The sequence below is a fragment of the Pleuronectes platessa genome, chromosome 15, assembly GCF_947347685.1.
Source record: "Pleuronectes platessa chromosome 15, fPlePla1.1, whole genome shotgun sequence".
Classification (NCBI taxonomy): domain Eukaryota; kingdom Metazoa; phylum Chordata; class Actinopteri; order Pleuronectiformes; family Pleuronectidae; genus Pleuronectes; species Pleuronectes platessa.
Window position 1 is genome coordinate 3,973,694 of NC_070640.1, and position 6,904 is coordinate 3,980,597.

Here is a 6,904-nt window from a genome sequence, read left to right on the forward strand (position 1 = left end):
TCCAACTTAAGTTATTTAAATAATTCATTGTATTAACTTTGTGCTTCTTTTTTTTTGTGAAGCATTTACAAGTGCAGATCGATTATGGTGTGTTTTGGAAAATAGCCGGCAGCGAAGCTTTGTAAATTACACATGATTTGAGGGAAATGAGCAAACACACTGAAACAGTTTTAAATATCGATGTAGAGGAAAAAGTTGGAGAAGTTTTAAGCATCAGCAGAAGCTTGATGTCTCACTTTAGTTTTGACTTTACAAACAAACCGTCTTACAGTAATCATTGGAACACGTATCAATATAGATCACCATGCCCTATGTTATTGTTTTCCAATATCCCTAAGACGAAACCTTTGGAACGTATTTGTCCTCGTGTATCGAGTCAAGCAGACCAATACTCATTGACACCTTTTAAAACCATTTGGCAAACAGCTCTGTCACCAGTGACACCACTCGCTGCTCCTCCTGGTCCCATGTGTGCGTCTCGTGAGGTGTGCACACTAAATGAGGAGCAATGCAATCAGCTGGAAAACTGCCTCCAGATTAAAGCAGGTCCCAGCAGGCCCGGATCAGGATTGTACAATTCGACCCCCGAACCCATAATAATGTTCTGAAATCCCCACTGTAATCGACTACAAGGCCCCGACAGGTTGTTGGATCAGCGCAGCTCTCCAGGAAAGCCACCACGAGGGCTCTTCACTTAATGAAATCTCTCAGCTTTCTTATTGATTTGCCTTAGGTGCTTTTGCAGTTGTGTGCAAAACACAGTGTATAAACACAACAATTTAAATCTTTGCAGCGCGGCAGGCACATCGCCCCGCTTCTTTGCATTCTGTGATGCTGCGGCTCAGGCTCGGGGATTAAAATTAATAAGACAACTTAAAAATAGAAAAATCAGGTTGGCTGAAATCTGCAGGATTTATCAATAAGAGCTTTTATCTGGAGCAATCAAGGACAACGTGGAGCGCTAATGCTCGGAATTGGATTTCTCTCATCTTCAAAAGGCGAGCATTAAATCTGTGCATGAGATGAACTATTTTCTTGTGTCGTGTTATCGACGCATGCAAAGAAGACTGCATTAAAGGCATCTGATGTGTGTGTGTGTGTGTGTGTGTGTGTGTTTCCATAGATTGCACAGGAACAATTTGACTCTGATCCATATATGAGGATAGGGGTTTGCAATTTTTTTTCCAAATTCAAACGTACGCACAGGTTTGATGATGCGTTTCAGTACATTTTAAGAAAGAAGCTTGTTTCAACATGATTTATGTTTTATTCCCCTGACGACTCGAGTCCCAGTTATTACCTGACTGAGATCTTGGTCTTGCATGTAGGTTTCTGCCCTCCAGTCTCCAGCGTCATCCGGCTCCTGCAGGAACAACATGTTTGCTTAAGTTAAAGTGACAGTTCAGTTGTTTCCTTGCAGAAAATCTACTTTTTCTTTGAAATCATACATCACTGAGTTAAAGAGAGTGAAAACTGCAGCTTCTAAATAAACAAGCGTGTGACTCACTTTTCATTTTCTTCATTGTCATGATGCTGTTTGATCAGAAACTCTGTAGAAAGTGATTCATGTTAGACAAAGAGAGACTTCAGGTCAACTACAGGTAAAGTCCATTTCAGAGTGAATTGGTCTGATGATGCCAGGTGAGACAGACAGAGATATATAGATAGATAGATAGTTAGATAGATAGATAGATAGATCGATAGATAGATAGAGAGAGAGAGAGAGAGAGAGAGAGAGAGAGAGAGAGAGAGAGAGAGAGAGAGAGAGAGAGAGAGAGAGATAGATAGATAGATAGATAGATAGATAGATAGATAGATAGATAGATAGATAGATAGATAGAAAGACAGATAGACAGATAGATAGATAGATAGATGGATGTTAGATAGATAGATAGATAGATAGATAGATAGATAGATAGATAGATAGATAGATAGATAGATAGATAGATAGATAGACAGAGAGAGATAGAGAGAGAGATATATAGATAGATAGATAGATAGATGTGAGATAGATAGATAGATAGATAGATAGATAGATAGATAGATAGATAGATAGAAAGATAGAAAGACAGATAGACAGATAGACAGATAGATAGAGAGATAAATGGATGTTAGATAGATAGATAGATAGATAGATAGATAGATAGATATAAAGACAGAAAGACAGATAGACAGATAGATAGATAGATAGATAGATAGACAGATAGATAGATAGATATAAAGACAGAAAGACAGATAGACAGATAGATAGATAGATAGATAGATAGACAGAAAGACAGATAGACAGATAGACAGATAGACAGATAGATAGATAGATAGATAGATAGATAGATAGATAGATGGATGTTAGATATATAGATAGATAGATAGATGGATGGATGTTAGATAGAGAGATAGAGAGGTAGATAGATAGATAGATAGATAGATGGATGTTAGATAGATAGATAGATAGATAGATAGATAGATAGATATAATGGGGAGCTGCAGCCACGTCACACATGCACTGTAGATTTTGTCAGTTGAAGTCAATTGACTCCTCTATTGACTCATGTACATGTAGGTCACTTCTAATGCTTGGAAACTTTTGTATCAAGCACAAGGAAGTGATCCTCTCATCAAACCCCGGATGCCAGTGCTGCCATGTTCATCCAGTTCAGATGTGGTACATCCCGTCTTTCAGCGCGTCTAACGGTCGGTGTAAATATGTGCCACACAGACTCGGCAGGCAGTCGGTTAACACTGTGATCAGAATGAGACTAAACGAGGTGTGGCCCTGAGAGAGGCAGGTTACAAAAGGGTGAATGTATTAGCTGTGTGTAGCATTTCAGAGTCAACACACAGAATGACGGTGGCGCAGATACAAAGGCGGCAGGTCATGATTATTTCATTAGCATGCTCTCGCTGCTGCCCCCACTCCACCAGTACGAGAAGGTGCCACGTGGCATCAAACGGTCATTTGCATATCAATATCCGTGCCGCAGCCCGCCGCGCTCAGGAGCGGAGAGGGACAAGACTTCACGACGGAACCAGTAAAACCATTAACATAACTCTTAATCACACCAGTGAGATAGAAACCTTGCAAGTTGCTGTCAGAGCCAACATGTTGTTACTGCCCTCCTGGGTCCGGAGCAAACAGGGAAGAGGGGCATCTGCTCCGGGGGTCCCAGACTATCAAGGGCCCTTTATTAATAATTCAAATAGAGTTTGGTAATGCTGTTAATTAAAATTCCTTTTAGCAACATTAAACACAATAGTAGTAAAAGCTCGTTAATGGTTAGAAGTCTAATTTATCTCTGGCCACAGCGGAGAAACGAAAGTCATTCATCCTGAGGGATTTAATCACAAATGGACATGCCCAACACAATGAACCCACAATATTTTAACAATCCTCAGTGTTTCACAAAGGTTGTTTTATTTGTGGCCACTGCTCGGAAATAGATTTTTCCTTTCAAATGAGTAATATCTCTCTTCATTGTTAAGGTGCGTGCATTGATTCGCTCGCCCTCTCCTGGCTCCGCTCCCTCCCTCTCTCTCCATCCCTCAAATACACTGGGTATTAAAATGGACGACGCGACTCCACTTCCTTAAAACTATTCAGAAACAAGGCCAAAATATATCCTGCATACGAACCAGAGTCTGCTCAGAAGTGATTTGGGGATGTGGCTAATGGTATCGACCAATCAGGAATCAGTCTCAGCTGTCAATCATGACACTTCAGGCTGTTTCTATAGCATCGAATAATTTATTAAAACTAAACTTACTGAAAAATTACAAATTTATATACATCAGGATGATAAGAACTGTATAAAATGTCAGAAACCATCTTTGGGAAAAGTTTATTTGACATGAACTCCACTTACATGGAGGAGGCAGGTTGCTGTGACCTATTCTGGAGCCAACCACCAGGGGGTGTTGATTCAGACTGGCTTCAAATAACCTTGTTCGGTCTTTATTAACACAAATTACGTCAGGTGCGAACTGACAAAGTTGTCGTTGTGCATTTGTGATCAGATCCCTGAGGACAGATCTGAACACCAGGTCTGAACTGGGCTAAAACCAACAAGTTGTTAATTTGTCACCATGAATAGTCGACTGTTTCCTGGGGTTATATTCAAATGACAGAACCAACTTCCAACCGTCACACTGTGTGTACTGTAATACCACTTAATTTGTGTGTGTGCGCCTCCCATGCACATCTGTGGACTGATAATCATTGTGCGCAGTTGTGGGTTTACACACAGGTGTCGCTGCCAAAAAATGGAAAAGGCCGAGGCCAACAGCCTAATTACGTGGAATAACAAAAAGGGATGAGATGCCTCAGTGTGTCTGACAGCTAACCGAGGAACTACATGGAACTGGAACTCATGAGCAGGTTTTTATATAACACACACACACACATTTCAAAGGGAAGTGAACACGTCGAGTGTCTCTGCCAAAGAGGTCTTGTTGTTGTGCGTCTCTGAAGGGTCTGGATCTAAAAACCCACTTTCGGATCAACAACAGGAAGAACAACAGTTTGGAGTCATAACACTTCCAACTCCTGAAAGATTGAAGTCCTGAAAGATTGAAGTCGTGAATGTTGTGACCTGATTAAATATGAACCAACGACTTTGACTTAAACACCAAAGCAAATAACAGATGCAGTCACATTACATATCTGTTGGATTTTCATTAAAGCAGTGACGAGGAAGGTTTCTCATTTCATCCAGTAATTGGACTGTTTGCTCAACAACACATTGAGGAGTCGTCTTTATTGAAAGTAGCCCTTCAAATTAAAAGACCATGCTGTTCACTCCTCCCAATCTGTTGGGTATGACCCACAGGAGCGTAGCCCAGCACTTGATTCAGACTTTCATCATCAGGGTAATACCACAACCTGGGTTAGTGCTACTCTGATTGTGGTTTGGATTAAAAGTAGGACTTCTGAGACATTTTGGGATCTTTGTCATCGTGGCTACAATAATAAACATGTCATGAAGCTTGAAGAACAGTCAGGGAGAAAATAAATAAGTGTCGGGTCAAACCAAGACCAATAAACACTTCCTTCCACCCTAACCTCTTCTGTACTTTTTGCATAATCCTGCTGACAAACAAACCGACGGTAAAAATGACATTAAGGTTTGTCCAGAAGGGAATTTTTGGGTTTAGAACCAAAGCATCCGAAACTGGTGTCCAACAAATAAAAGGGACACTCACCAATTATTCTATGTTGGGTTTATGTCTCCCGTGGCTCTGGCAGAACTTGGCCAACTTTGAGAAAATAAATCCGATGCCGTCATCCCAATGTCGTTGTTATGATGTCATCTAAGCTTGGACTTGAAGACAACAGGGGATTTAAACAAAAAAAAAAGGTTTCAACTATTCTACAGCTGTTTGTTCTTTATCTAAACATGTGTATTATTGTGTGTATGTGTGTGTGTGTGTGTGTTACGTGTCTGAATCCCGCACGTGGGCTATGCCTTTGTGTAAAGTGTATCTCCACCTTATAGCAGATGGCTTTACATTACACACGCTCAGTGTTATTGTGCACGGGGCTTGTTAGACGCTTGTTTGTGAGGGATGGTCCCCCCCCCCCCCCCCCGGGAGATGCCGCGATCCGCCTCCCCAGGGGCTCAGACAGATTGAGTCAGGCGGCCGGTCGGTTATCCACGATGTGCACAGCTTTGTCATAATTGCCCCCCCCCCCCCCCCTCATGAGCTCACCGCTGCCGTTACTTCACACGCTAAACCTTATTAACCGTTGCATATGTTTACCGTGCCTCGCCTCCACCGTGGCAACTTTGAACTGCGGAGCCAATTAGCCGGGGCCCAGGTCTGGCCTCTCCTGGCGACGCTATTAGGGAGCGCGTCCTCGGAATTACTGCTCATTAGCTCGTTTGTTTACCCGAGCCCATACTCGAGATTTACTCTCTGCAACAAGGGGTTAGCTGTGTTTTCCCCCCATTTGCTTTTTTTTTACCTTTTATCAATTCGTTTTGAGGGAAGTTCACGCGATGCAACTAGCGACAGTGAGTTTCCACACGGTGAAGCATCTGTTCATCTTTCTGCGAATCGTTTCATGTAATGATCAAATTCAGAATAAAAGATGAATATATGTTCCGATGTTGATATCTTCAGTTACATTTTCTCCTTATAGCGTCTATTTTTATAGAGTAAAAATAATGAATAAAGGCAATTAAACTGTCTTAATGGATGAAAGGGTAGAAAGTTGTATTGAATCGCGGGAGAAGAAACACACACACGTTCCTCAGAGAATCACTGGCTCATAATCTTCAAGGTGAACTGTGTAAAACCAAACGTTTATAACTCTGATGTGAGTAAATCCTCTTCTCCTGCTTCTTCCCTCTGTTTCTGCTCAACACAATGACACGTGAATCTAATTCTGTTAATTGCACGATGACATAATCCATGAAGTGTGAATTTCTTTGAAGCTCCACGTCCGTGACAGTCTTAACTACACACACACACACACACACCGTCTCCTCTCACACACTATGGAAACACAATCCCACCACATCCAGATGGTCAGATTACCTCAAAGGGACAAACCGCACCGGGATTGAAAGGGAACGTGAATTTGACAAACGACACACAGTTATCTTCTTATGTGGAACAGAGCATGTTAACCTCTCCTGCCTCGGCTGCAAGGTCCCCCCCCCCCCCCCCCTTCTCCCGGGAGTGTGTGTCCTCCTCTGGCATGCTGTGCAGTCCTTCGCTGACACACTGATACTTTCTTGTCATTGATCATATTCGGGAAGCAGGGCATTGCTGCGGTTTTCGTCATGCTTGCCAGACCTCGGCTTCCTGCAGTGGCTAACCTCTCTGAGGTCATTATACTGTACAGAAGGAACTTGGACTCTGTGAGGCCACACAACGCCCCCCCCCCCCCCCCCATTCTGAAAAC